General features: G+C 51.7%; 1 protein-coding gene and 1 long non-coding RNA gene across 2 annotated transcripts in view; both read left to right on the top strand.

Moving 5' to 3' along the window:
• LOC308185589 overlaps positions 1 to 14250 on the top strand; it is a 656808-nt gene extending 642558 nt beyond the window's left edge. Inside the window, exon 6 of the long non-coding RNA XR_013943487.1 lies at positions 5400 to 14250. This is a non-coding gene — a long non-coding RNA (uncharacterized lncRNA). The remainder of the gene's footprint in view (positions 1 to 5399) is intronic.
• Positions 1 to 14385, top strand: part of LOC308185588 (uncharacterized protein) — a 511248-nt gene that overhangs the window by 201453 nt on the left and 295410 nt on the right. The window lies entirely within an intron of this gene.

Below are 14385 nucleotides of genomic sequence, written 5' to 3'. Positions count from 1 at the left end.
CACTGGCACCACTGGGGATGCAGTGCAGTGAGTCCAGAGATTGCACTGGCACCACTGGGGATGCAGTGCAGTGAGTCCAGAGAGTGCACTGGCACCACTGGGGATGCAGTGCAGTGAGTCCAGAGAGTGCACTGGCACCACTGGGGATGCAGTGCAGTGAGTCCAGAGAGTGCACTGGCACCACTGGGGATGCAGTACAGTGAGTCCAGAGAGTGCACTGGCACCACTGGGGATGCAGTGCACTGAGTCCAGAGAGTGCACTGGCACCACTGGGGATGCACTTCAGTGAGTCCAGAGAGTGCACTGGCACCACTGGGGATGCAGTGCAGTGAGTCCAAAGAGTGCACTGGCACCACTGGGGATGCAGTGCAGTGAGTCCAGAGAGTGCACTGGCACCACTGGGGATGCAGTGAAGTGAGTGCAGAGAGTGCACTGGCACCACTGAGGATGCAGTGCAGTGAGTCCAGAGAGTGCACTGGCACCACTGGGGATGCAGTGCAGTGAGTCCAGAGAGTGCACTGGCACCACCTGGGATGCAGTGCAGTGAGTCCAGAGAGTGCACTGGCACCACTGTGGATGCAGTGCAGTGAGTCCAGTGAGTGTACTGGCACCACTGGGGATGCACTGCAGTGAGCCCAGAGAGTGCACTGCCACCACTGAGAATGCACTTCAGTGAGTCCAGAGAGTGCACTGGCACCACTGGGGATGCAGTGCAGTGAGTCCAGAGAGTGGACTGGCACCACTGGCGATGCACTGCAGTGAGTCCAGAGAGTGCACTGGCACCATGGGGATGCAGTGCAGTGAGTCCAGAGAGTGCACTGGCACCACTGGGGATGCACTACAGTGAGTCCAGAGATTGCACTGGCACCACTGGGGATGCAGTACAGTGAGTCCACAGAGTGCACTGGCACCACTGGGAATGCAGTACAGTGAGTCCAGAGAGTGCACTGGCAGCACTGGGGATGCAGTGCAGTGAGTCCAGAGATTGCACTGGCACCACTGGGGATGCACTGCAGTGAGTCCAGAGACTTCACTGGCACCACTGGGAATGCAGTGTAGTGAGTCCAGAGAGTGCACTGGCACCACTGGGGATGCAGTGCAGTGAGTGCAGAGAGTGCACTGGCAGCACTGGGGATGCAGTGCAGTGAGTCCACAGAGTGCAGTGGCACCACTGGGGATGCACTGCAGTGAGTCCAGAGAGTACACTGGCACCACTGGGGATGCAGTACAGTGAGTCCAGAGAGTGCACTGGCACCACTGGGGATGCACTGCAGTGAGTCCAGAGAGTGCACTGGCACTACTGGGGATGCAGTACAGTGAGTCCAGAGAGTGCACTGGCACCACTGGGGATGCAGTGCAGTGAGTCCAGAGAGTTCACTGGCACCACTGGCGATGCACTGCAGTGAGTCCAGAGAGTGCACTGGCACCATGGGGATGCAGTGCAGTGAGTCCAGAGAGTGCACTGGCACCACTGGGGATGCACTACAGTGAGTCCAGAGATTGCACTGGCACCACTGGGGATGCAGTACAGTGAGTCCACAGAGTGCACTGGCACCACTGGGAATGCAGTACAGTGAGTCCAGAGAGTGCACTGGCACCACTGGGGATGCAGTGCAGTGAGTCCAGAGATTGCACTGGCACCACTGGGGATGCACTGCAGTGAGTCCAGAGACTTCACTGGCACCACTGGGAATGCAGTGTAGTGAGTCCAGAGAGTGCACTGGCACCACTGGGGATGCAGTGCAATGAGTCCAGAGAGTGCACTGGCAGCACTGGGGATGCAGTGCAGTGAGTCCACAGAGTGCAGTGGCACCACTGGGGATGCACTGCAGTGAGTCCAGAGAGTACACTGGCACCACTGGGGATGCAGTACAGTGAGTCCAGAGAGTGCACTGGCACCACTGGGGATGCACTGCAGTGAGTCCAGAGAGTGCACTGGCACCACTGGGGATGCAGTACAGTGAGTCCAGAGATTGCACTGGCACCACTGGGGATACAGTGCAGTGAGTCCAGAGAGTGCACTGGCACCACTGGGGATGCAGTGCAGTGAGTCCAGAGAGTGCACTGGCAGCACTGGGGTTGCAGTCCAGTGAGTACAGTGAATGCACTGGCACCACTGGGGATGCTGTGCAGTGAGTGCAGAGAGTGCACTGGCACCACCTGTGATGCAGTACAGTGTGTCCAGTGAGTGCACTGGCACCACTGGGGATGCAGTGCTGTGACTCCGGAGAGCGCACTGGCACCACTGGGGATGCCGTGCAGTGAGTCCAGAGAGTACACTGGCACCACTGGGGATGCAGTGCAGTGAGTCCACAGAGTGCACTGGCACCACTGGGGATGCAGTACGGTGAGTCCAGAGAGTGCACTGGCACCACTGGGGATGCACTACAGTGAGTCCAGAGATTGCACTGGCACCACTGGGGATACAGTGCAGTGAGTCCAGAGAGTGCACTGGCACCACTGGGGATGCAGTGCAGTGAGTCCAGAGAGTGCACTGGCACCACTCGGGATGCAGTGCAGTGAGTCCAGAGAGTGCACTGGCACCACTGGGGATGCAGTGCAGTGAGTCCAGAGAGTGCACTGGCACCACTGGGGATGCAGTGCAGTGAGTCCAGAGAGTGCACTGGCACCACTGGGGATGCAGTGCAGTGAGTCCAGAGAGTGCACTGGCACTACTGGGGATGCAGTGCAGTGAGTCCAGAGAGTGCACTGGCACCACTGGGGATGCAGTCCAGTGAGTCCAGTGAATGCACTGGCACCACTGGGGATGCTGTGCAGTGAGTGCAGAGAGTGCACTGGCACCACCTGTGATGCAGTACAGTGTGTCCAGTTTGTGCACTGGCACCACTGGGGATGCAGTGCTGTGACTCCGGAGAGTGCACTGGCACCACTGGGGATGCAGTGCAGTCAGTCCAGTGAGTACACTGGCACCACTGGGGATGCAGGGCAGTGAGTCCAGAGAGTGCACTGGCACCACTGGGGATGTGTCCAGTGAGTCCAGTGAGTGCACTGGCACCACTGGGGATGCAGTGCAGTCAGTCCAGTGAGTGCACTGGCACCACTGGGGGTGCAGTACAGTGAGTCCAGAGAGTGCACTGGCACCACTGGGGATGCCCTGCAGTGAGTCCAGAGAGTGCACTGGCACCACTGGGGATGCAGTGCAGTGAGTCCAGAGAGTGCACTGGCACCACTGGGGATGCAGTGCTGTGACTCCAGAGAGTGCACTGGCACCACTGGGGATGCACTGCAATGAGTCCAGAGAGTGCACTGGCACCACTGGGGATGCACTGCAGTGAGTCCAGAGAGTGCACTGTCACCACTCGGGATGCAGTACAGTGAGTCCAGAGAGTGCACTGGCACCACTGGGGATGCAGTACAGTGAGTCCAGAGAGTGCACTGGCACCACTGGGGATGCAGTGCAGTGAGTCCAGAGAGTGCACTGGCACCACTGGGGATGCACTGCAGTGAGTCCAAAGACTTCACTGGCACCACTGGGGATGCAGTGCAGTGAGTCCAGAGAGTGCACTGGCACCACTGGGGATGCACTGCAGTGAGTCCAGAGAGTGCACTGGCACCACTGGGGATGCACTTCAGTGAGTCCAGAGAGTGTACTGGCACTACTAGGGATGCAGTGCTGTGAGTCCAGAGAGTGCACTGGCACCACTGGGGATGCAGTGCAGTGAGTCCAGAGAGTGCACTGGCACCACTGGGGATGCAGTGCAGTGAGTCCAGAGAGTGCACTGGCACCACTGGGGATGTACTGCAGTGAGTCCAGAGATTGCACTGGCACCACTGGGGATGCAGTGCAGTGAGTCCACAGAGTGCACTGGCACCACTCGGGATGCAGTACAGTGAGTCCAGAGAGTGCACTGGCACCACTGGGGATGCAGTGCAGTTACTCCAGAGAGTGCAATGGCAACACTGGGGATGCAGCGCAGTGAGTCCAGAGACTTCACTGGCACCACTGTTAATGCAGTGCAGTGAGTCCAGAGAGTGCACTGGCACCACTGGGGATGCAGTGCAGTGAGTCCAGAGAGTGCACTGGCACCACTGGGGATGCAGTGCAGTGAGTCCAGAGAGTGCACTGGCACCACTGGGGATGCAGTGCAGTGAGTCCAGAGAGTGCACTGGCACCACTCGGGATGCAGTGCAGTGAGTCCAGAGAGTGCACTGGCACCACTGGGGATGCACTGCAGTGAGTCCAGAGAGTGCACTGGCACCACTGGGGATGCAGTTCAGTGAGTCCAGAGAGTGCACTGGACCAGTGGGGATGCAGTACAGTGAGTCCAGAGAGTGCACTGGCACCACTGGGGATGCAGTGCAGTGAGTCCAGAGAGTGCACTGGCACCACTGGGGATGCTGTGCAGTGAGTGCAGAGAGTGCACTGGCACCACATGTGATGCAGTACAGTGTGTCCAGTGAGTGCACTGGCACCACTGGGGATGCAGTGCTGTGACTCCAGAGAGCGCACTGGCACCACTGGGGATGCACTGCAGTCTGTCCAGTGAGTGCACTGGCACCACTGGGGATGCAGTGCAGTGAGTCCAGAGATTGCACTGGCACCACTGGGGATGCAGTGCTGTGACTCCAGAGAGTGCACTGGCACCACTGGGGATGCAGTGCAGTGAGTGCAGAGAGTGCACTGGCACCACTGGGGATGCACTGCAGTGAGTCCAGAGAGTGCACTGGCACCACTGGGGATGCAGTGCAGTTAGTCCAGAGAGTGCACTGGCACCACTGGGGATGCACTGCAGTGAGTCCAGAGAGTGCACTGGCACCACTGGGGATGCAGTGCAGTGAGTCCAGAGAGAGCACTGGCACCACTGGGGATGCACTACAGTGAGTCCACAGAGTGCACTGGCACCACTGGGGATGCTCTGCAGTGAGTCCAGAGATTGCACTGGCACCACTGGGGATGCAGTGCAGTGAGTCCAGAGAGTGCACTGGCACCACTGGGGATGCAGTGCTGTGACTCCAGAGAGCGCACTGGCACCACTGGGGATGCAGTGCAGTGAGTGCAGAGAGTGCACTGGCACCACTGGGGATGCACTTCAGTGAGTTCAGAGAGTGCACTGGCACCACTGGGGATGGGTTTCAAGCCAACTGCATTAACCGCTCATGCTTCTTTCTTATGAGACGTTAGTAAACCAATTACATAGCCTTGTCATGACTAAATCACAGGTAAAAATCCTGTACATCTCATGTGGCCAACCACTCCCAACTAGGATTCCAAGAACCAAGAGATTCGGTGAAAATAGGGCTAGTGCTATTAGAGGGGTGATTATTAGGGTAAGCCCTAAGCTGTCTTTAATGGAGAAGTATGGGTGGAATGGGATTTTGTCGCAGTCTGATACGATTCCTAGTGGGTTATTTGAGCCTGATTCGTGTAGGAAGGTTAGGTGGACTAGGGTGATTCCTGCAATTAGGAAGGGCAGTAGGAAGTGGATGGCGAAGAATCGGGTTAAGGTTGGATTGTCTACTGAGAATCCTCCTCAGGCTCATTCTACTAGAGTTTGCCCAATGTACGGGATGGCTGAGAATAGGTTGGTGATTACGGTGGCCCCTCAGAATGACATTTGTCCTCATGGGAGGACATACCCTACGAAGGCAGTTGCTATTAGGGTGAGTAGGAGGATTACTCCTGTGTTTCAGGTTTCTTTGTATAGGTAGGAGCCGTAGTAGAGGCCTCGTCCGATGTGTAAGTAGATGCAGATAAAGAAGAGCGAAGCACCGTTGGCGTGGAGGTTGCGGATGAGCCATCCGTACTGGACGTCTCGGCATGTGTGAGCTACTGAGGAGAAGGCGAGTGAAGTGTCTGCGGTGTAGTGTATGGCTAGTAGCAGGCCTGTTAGGATTTGTGTGGCTAAGCAGATGGCTAGAAGGGAGCCGAAGTTTCATCAGGCAGAGATGTTGGAGGGGGCGGGTAGGTCGATTAGGGAGTTGTTGATTATTTTTAGTAGGGGATGGGATTTGCGGATGTTAGGGGCCATTAGTGAGTCTGTGTGTTATTAGGATTATTACCAGGATGGAGAGGGCGAAGGATCCTAGGTAGGCCTTAATTAGCCCTGTGTGTATTGAGGTTGCGGCTTTGCTTGCGGCTACTTGTAGTTCAGCAAGGCCCTCTGGCCCTATTTTTTTGAGTCAGGAGAGGTCGATCAAGTGTAGGGCAATGTTTTGTCCCTTTTCTAGTAGGTTTTTGGAGAAGAATCGGTGTACTAGGGGGTTGAAGTACCCTAATGCAGAGGAGAAGTTTATGAGGGGGTTTGGTTTGGGGTGAGTGAGGGTGTGTGTTATGTTCGATAGTTCTAGGGCTAGGATGATTCCTAGGATTGTTATGAGGATGGCAGCGGTTTTGGTGATAAGGGGTATGGTTATTGGGGGGGTTTTGGTTGGTGTGATGAAAGAGGTAATGATTATTCCTGCTGTAATGCTGCCTAGGGCGAGTCGGGTTAGGGGGGGCGGTGATTAGTGGGTTGTTTTCGTTTATTGATACTATTGGGGGGATTCGGGTTTGTCCAGCTTGGACTAGGATGGTTATGCGGATGCTGTAGGTTGCGGTGAATGCTGTGGCTATAAGGGTTAGGAGTAGGGCTCAAGTATTTAGGTATGATGTGTTTAAGCTTTCGATGATGAGGTCTTTTGAGTAGAATCCGGCTAGGAATGGGGTTCCTATCAGCGCCAGGTTTCCGATGGTTAGGCAGGAAGTAGTGACTGGGAGTATTTTCTGTAGGCCTCCTATCTTTCGGATGTCTTGTTCTCCGTTTAGGTTGTGGATGATAGACCCTGAGCATAGGAATAGTATGGCTTTAAAGAAGGCATGGGTTGAGATGTGTAGGAAGGCTAGTTGTGGGAGGTTTAGTCCGATAGTGACTATTATTAGTCCTAGTTGGCTGGATGTTGAGAAAGCAATGATTTTTTTGATGTCATTTTGGGTTAGGGCGCATGTGGCAGCGAATAGGGTTGATAGAGCACCTAGGCATAGGCAGGCAGTTAGGGCTGTGTGGTTGGTGGCTAGCAGGGGGTGCATGCGGATGAGCAGGAAGATTCCGGCTACTACTATGGTACTGGAGTGCAGTAGGGCTGATACTGGGGTGGGGCCTTCTATTGCTGCGGGCAGTCATGGGTGGAGTCCAAATTGGGCGGATTTTCCTGCGGCTGCGAGGATTAATCCTATGAGGGGGAGGATTGGGGTTTGGTGGGGGTGTACGGCTTGTTGGATCTCTCAGGTGTTGAATGTTGAAGCTAGTCATGCTATGCTCAGGATCAGTCCGATGTCTCCGATTCGGTTGTAGATTACGGCTTGTAGGGCGGCGGTGTTGGCATCTGCTCGGCCTTGTCATCAGCCGATGAGAAGGAAGGACATGATTCCTACTCCTTCCCAGCCTACGAATAGGAGGAATATGTTGTTTGCGGTTGTTAGGAGGAGTATGGCGACTAGGAATGTCAGTAGGTAGGTGAAAAATTTTGTTACGTATGGCTCTGAGGCCATGTATCATATGGCGAATTGTAGGATTGATCATGTTACAAATAGGGCGATTGGAAGAAATGTTATTGAGTATTGGTCTATTTTTAGGCTCAGGGGGATTTTAAAGTTTATAATGAATTTTCACTCCCAGTGGCAGGTGACAGATTCTACTCCCGAGTAGATGAATGCGGTTGTAGGGGCTAGGCTAATTAGGAATGCGGTTTTAACAGCGCGGGTGGTGGCTTGTGGGGTGTTTTTAAAGTTTTTAAATAGAAATGGCAGGATGATTGGGGTTAGGAGGATTGTCAGCGTGAGTAGTGTGAGGGAGTTGATTAGTAGTGTGGGGTTCACTCCTTTTACTTGGATTTGCACCAAGATGGGTGGTTCCTAAGAGCAGTGGATTGCTGTTATCCTTTAAAAGTAAGGGGGCTGAGGTTTTAGGCTCAGATGTAAGAGTTAGCAGCTCTTGTTGGTTAAACCCTCCCCTCGGCAGGTAAGAAGGTTTGAACTTCTATTCTTAGAATCACAGTCTAATGTTTGGTTTAAACTATACTTGCATGAGGGGATTCCGGAGATCAGTTCGGGTTTGAGGATTAGGAGGAATATTGGGATAATGTGGAGTGTTATGAGCAGGTGTTCTCGCGTGGTTGAGTTTTGCATAGATGTGATGTGGGAGGGGATTGAGCCTCGTTGGGTCATTAGTAGTATGAATAAGGTGTAGGAGGCGGTTAGTAGGGTTGCGATTCCTGTTAGGATGATCGTGAAGGCAGATCAGTTGAATAAGGTGATTATAATGGTTAGCTCTGCTATGAGGTTTGTTGTTGGGGGTAAGGCTATGTTTGTTAGATTGGCCAGCAATCATCAGGTAGCTATGAGTGGTAGGAGAGGTTGTAGGCCTCGTGTGAGTAGTAGAATTCGGCTGTGCGTACGTTCATAGTTTGTGTTGGCTAGGCAGAATAGTATGGAGGAAGTTAGTCCATGGGAAATTATTAGGATCATTGCCCCTGAGAATGATCAGTGGGTTTGGATTATTCCTGCGGCGATAACTAGGCCTATGTGGCTAACGGATGAATAAGCGATTAGTGATTTTAGGTCTGTCTGTCGTAGGCAGATTGAGCTAGTCATTAGGGCGCCTCATAGGGCCAGGGTTAGGAAGGGGTAGTGCAGGAGGTTGGACAGTGGGCCCATAAATAGAGTGACTCGTATAATTCCGTATCCTCCTAGCTTTAGTAGTAGGGCGGCGAGGAGTATTGAGCCTGCGATGGGTGCTTCTACGTGGGCTTTTGGCAGTCAGAGGTGTAGGCCGTATAGTGGGGCTTTTACTATGAATGCTACGAGCAGTGCTAGACCTGATAGTATTCCTGTCCATGAGGTGGATAGGGTTGGGTGGGTTAGTTGTAGGGTTGGCAGGTGCAGGGTGCCAATTTTCACGTATAGGTGTATGATTGTGATTAGCAGGGGTAGAGAGCTTACTGGCGTGTAGAATAGCAGGTAGATGCCAGCGCTTAGGCGTTCTGGTTGGTTCCCCCATCGGGTGATTAAGATTAGGGTGGGAATGAGGGTTGCTTCAAATGAGATGTAAAATAGTGCTAGTTCTGTGGTGGAAAAGGCTAGTAGGTTGAATGGCTGGACTGCGACTAAGGTTGAGATAAAGATTCGTTTGCGTTGTAGGGGTTCTTGTTGCAGGTGGTTTTGGCTTGCTATGATTATGAGTGGGAGTAGTCAGCAGGATAGTACTAGGAGGGGGGATGAGATTTGGTCAATTCCTGTTCAGTTGGATAAAAATTTGTAGGGGTAGTAGGTTGGGATTAATCACTGTAGGCTTAGGGCAGCGATTAGGAGGCTGTATAAGGTGGTGTTAGTCCATAGAAATTTTGGTGGAGACAGCAGGGCTGTTGGAAGAAGTATGATTGTGGGTAGGATGATTTTTAGCATTGCAGGAGGTTTAGGTTGTGTAGATGGTCGGAGCCATGTGTGCGGGTGGAGGCTACTAGGATGGCCAGGCCTGTGCCCGCCTCACACGCTGAGAAGGTTAGCATGAGAATTGGTACCATGGTGAATGAGGAGACTTGGTTTTCGATGGATCATATTGATAGGCCTACGAATATCGATAATATTATGCTTTCAAGGCATAGTAGGGCGGATACTAGGTGGGTTCGGTGGAAGGCTAGTCCTAGTCCGCTGAAAATGAAGGCTGAGTAGAAGCTTAAATGTAGGGGCGACATAAGAAAGTTACAGGGTTGGCTGTAATCTGCTGGGTCGAAACCAGCTATCTTTTTGGTTAGACTAACTTTCTGTTATTCTGCTCATTCTAGGCCCCCTTGAATTCACTCGTAGGCCAGTCCGAGTGTTAGGAGAAGGAGGATCACTACAGTTCAGGTGAGGGTCATTAGGGGGGATTGGAGTTGGACGGCTCATGGCAGGGGGAGTAGGAGGGCGATTTCTAGGTCGAATAGGACGAACAGGATGGCTACTGAGGAAGAATCGGACTGAGAATGGTAATCGAGCAGATCCAAGTGGGTCGAATCCACATTCGTACGGTGAGAGTTTCTCTGAGTCGGGGTTTATTTGGGCGAGTCAGAAGTTTAATGCGGTTAGGGCGGCGCTTAGGATTGATGATAGGGCGAATATGAACATGAGTGCGTTCATTGCTCTCCTCTGGGTTTATACCAGATTCCAGAGATTGGAAGTCAATTGTAATTAATATACTAGAAGAGCAAGATCCTCATCAGTAGATGGTTATGTAGAGGAATAGTCAGATGACGTCTGCGAAGTGTCAGTATCAGGCTGCTGCCTCGAATCCGAAGTGGTGGTCTGATGTAAAGTGGAACTTGATCAGTCGGAAGAGGCAGACGGTCAGGAAGGAGGATCCGATGATTACGTGGAGTCCGTGGAATCCAGTGGCAACGAAGAAGGTAGATCCGTAGACGCTATCGGCGATTGAGAATGGGGCTTCGTGGTATTCTATTGCTTGTAGGGCTGTGAAGTAGAATCCCAGGAGGATCGTTAGGGTTAGGGCGTGGATGGCGTGTTTTCGGTTTCCTTCTGTGATGCTGTGATGGGCTCACGTTACGGTAACGCCTGAGGCTAGTAGGATGGCTGTGTTTAGTAGGGGGACTTCTATCGGGTTGAGTGGTTTGATTCCTGTTGGGGGTCATTGGCCTCCTAGTTCTGGGGTTGGGGCCAGGCTCGAGTGGAAGAACGCTCAGAAGAACCCTAAGAAGAAGAATGCTTCGGATGTGATGAGAAGGATTATGCCGTATCGTAGGCCTTTTTGGACTGTGGGAGTGTGATGGCCTTGGAAGGTGCTTTCTCGTACAATGTCTCGTCATCATTGGAGTATTACTAGGAGTATTGAGATGAGGCCTAGGGTTAGTAGTATGGATGAGTTGTAGTGGAATCACATGATTAATCCTGAGGTTGTGAGTAGGGCGGCGGCTGCCCCGAAGATTGGTCAAGGGCTTGGGTCAACTATGTGGTATGAGTGTGCTTGGTGTGCCATTAGATGTTTTCTTGTAAGTATAGGCTTAGAAGGAGCACGAAGACGTAGGCCTGGATTATGGCTACTGCTACTTCTAGGATGGTTAGGAGTAGTAGGATGATTATTGTTAGGATGGATACTGCGGGAAGGGTGGGTATTAATGCAATGGAGGCTGTAGAGATGAGTTGGATGAGTAAGTGTCCTGCTGTAAGGTTGGCTGTAAGGCGGACTCCGAGGGCTAGGGGGCGGATTAGTAGGCTGGTTGTTTCGATCAGGATTAGTGCGGGGATTAGGGGTGTAGGGGTACCTTCGGGTAATAGGTGGGCTAAAGAGGCTGATGGTTGGTTTCGTAGGCCTGTTAGTAGTGTGGCGAGCCATAGTGGGAAGGCTAGGGCTATGTTCATAGATAGTTGGGTGGTTGGGGTGAATGTATATGGAAGGAGGCCTAGAAGGTTGATTGTAAGAAGTATGATTATTAGGGATGTAAATATTATGGCTCATTTGTGGCCATTTTTGTTGAGTGGGACTATTAGTTGTTTTGTGATTAGGTGAAGGAGTCATGTTTGGATAGTAGAAAGGCGGTTGTTGATTCATCGGTTGTTTGGGGACGGGAATAGTAGGGCTGGGAAGAGTAGGGATAGTAGGATTAAGGGGATGCCGAATAGATTGGGGCTGGAAAATTGGTCAAAGAAGCTTAGGTTCATGGTCAGGATCATGGTGTGGGTTTGGTAGTGAGGGAGGTCTTATTTGATGGGGGGTTGGTTGTGGTGAAGGCTAGTAGTTTTGGTTGGATGAGGAGTGCTAGGGTTAATCAGGTTATAATTATGATTGAAAATCATGGTGCGGGGTTAAGCTGTGGCATATCATTAAGGAGGGGGAAGTCCCTCTTTGGCTAGCTTAAAAGGCTAGTGCTGTTGCATAGCTTCTTAATGATTAGGATGATGATAGAAGGGACGATCAGGCCTCGAAATGTGGGAGTGGGGTTGATTCTACTACAATGGGTATGTAGCTGTGATTAGCCCCGCAAATTTCTGAGCATTGTCCGTAAAAAATCCCAGGCCGGGTGGTAATGAATGAAGTTTGGTTTAGTCGGCCTGGGATTGCGTCTGTTTTAACTCCGAGCGTTGGGACTGCTCAGGAGTGGAGTACGTCTCCTGCAGTAATGATTACGCGGATGGGGGATTCTATTGGGATAACTACGCGGTGGTCAACTTCTAGCAGTCGGAAGTGGCCGTTGGGTAAGTCTGGGGTGGGCACTATGTAGGAGTCGAATGATAGGTCTTTGAAGTCTGTGTATTCGTAGCTTCAGTATCATTGGTGGCCGATGGCTTTTAGGGTGAGGTCTGGTTCATCGATTTCGTCCATTATGTAGAGGATTTGTAGGGATGGGAGGGCGAGGAGTACCAGGACGATAGCAGGTAGGATTGTCCAGATCAGCTCTACTTCTTGGGCGTCTACAGCATTGGACGAGAGTTTTTCTGTTAGTATGTGGGCTAAAAGGTAGAGAACTAGGCTGCAGATAGCTAGGGCAACGATTAGGGCGTGGTCGTGGAATTCAACGAGTTCTTCTATGATGGGTGATGAGGCGTCTTGGAATCCTAGTTGGGAGTGGTTGGCCACATGAGATGTACAGGATTTTTACCTGTGATTTAGTCTTGACAAGGCTATGTAATTGGTTTACTAACGTCTCATAAGAAAGAAGCATGAGCGGTGAATGCAGTTGGCTTGAAACCAGCATGTGAGGGTTCGATTCCTTCCTTTCTTGTACTTGGACGAAGGCCGGTTCCTCGAAAGTATGGTATGGGGGAGGGCAGCCGTGGATTCATTCAACGTTTGTGGTAGTTAGTTCTGGTTGTAGGACTTTTCGTTTGGCCGAAAAGGCTTCTCAGATGATGAATATTAGTATGATTACGGCTACTATTGAGATTAGGGAGCCGATGGAGGAAATGGTGTTTCATAGTGTGTAGGCGTCGGGATAGTCCGAGTATCGTCGGGGTATTCCTGCTAGGCCTAGGAAGTGCTGGGGGAAGAACGTTAGGTTTACTCCTGTAAATATTACCCCGAAGTGGGCTTTTGCTCATGTTTGGTGTAGGGTAAACCCAGTGAGTAGTGGGAATCAGTGAGTAAATCCTGCTAGAATGGCAAAGACGGCGCCTATGGATAGGACGTAGTGGAAGTGGGCAACTACGTAGTACGTGTCGTGCAGGGCGATGTCTAGGGAAGAGTTTGCAAGAACGATTCCTGTTAATCCTCCGATGGTAAATAGGAAGATAAATCCTAGAGCTCATAGTATTGGGGGGTCTCATTTGATTGTTCCTCCGTGCAGGGTGGCTAGTCAGCTAAATACTTTGATTCCGGTAGGGATGGCAATGATTATAGTGGCTGATGTAAAGTAGGCTCGGGTATCAACGTCTATTCCTACTGTAAACATGTGGTGAGCTCAGACGATGAATCCTAGGAAGCCGATGGATAGTATGGCTCAGACTATTCCCATGTAGCCGAAGGGCTCCTTTTTGCCTGAGTAGTACGTGACTACGTGTGAGATGATTCCGAACCCCGGTAGGATCAGAATATAGACTTCTGGGTGTCCGAAGAATCAGAATAGGTGTTGGTACAGGATTGGGTCTCCTCCTCCAGCGGGGTCGAAGAATGTGGTGTTTAGGTTTCGATCAGTTAGTAATATTGTAATACCGGCGGCGAGTACGGGGAGTGATAGAAGGAGTAGGATGGCGGTAATTAGTACGGATCAGACAAATAGTGGGGTTTGGTATTGTGAGAGTGCGGGGGGTTTTATGTTGATGGCTGTGGTGATAAAGTTGATGGCCCCAAGGATGGAGGAGATACCGGCTAAGTGGAGTGAGAAGATAGCCAGGTCTACTGAAGCTCCGGCATGGGCAAGGTTACCTGCTAGGGGAGGGTAGACAGTTCAGCCTGTGCCGGCGCCAGCTTCTACAGTGGATGAGGCTAGTAGGAGGAGGAATGATGGGGGGAGGAGTCAAAAGCTTATGTTGTTTATTCGCGGGAATGCTATGTCGGGGGCACCGATTATGAGGGGGACTAATCAGTTGCCGAATCCTCCGATCATGATGGGTATGACTATAAAGAAGATTATTACAAAGGCGTGAGCGGTAACGATTACATTGTAAATTTGGTCGTCGCCTAGGAGAGTTCCTGGTTGTCCTAGTTCTGCGCGGATTAATAGGCTGAGTGCGGTGCCGACTATTCCTGCTCATGCCCCGAAGATGAGGTACAGGGTGCCAATATCCTTATGGTTAGTGGAAAATAGTCATCGGTTGATGAAGGTGACGGGTAAGATGGCTGAGTGTTGAAGCGTTAGGCTGTAGTCCTTTTTACAGAGGTTTAATTCCTCTTCTTATCGGCTCTGTAGTGAAATTCATGTTGAGTTGCAAGCTCATCGATGCGCACTAGGGTGCGTCAG

The sequence above is a fragment of the Anser brachyrhynchus genome (genome assembly GCF_964034855.1).
Source record: "Anser brachyrhynchus genome assembly, chromosome: Z".
Classification (NCBI taxonomy): Eukaryota; Metazoa; Chordata; class Aves; order Anseriformes; family Anatidae; genus Anser; species Anser brachyrhynchus.
The sequence above is the reverse complement of the archived record's forward strand: the minus strand, read 5'-3'. Positions and strand labels throughout refer to the sequence as shown.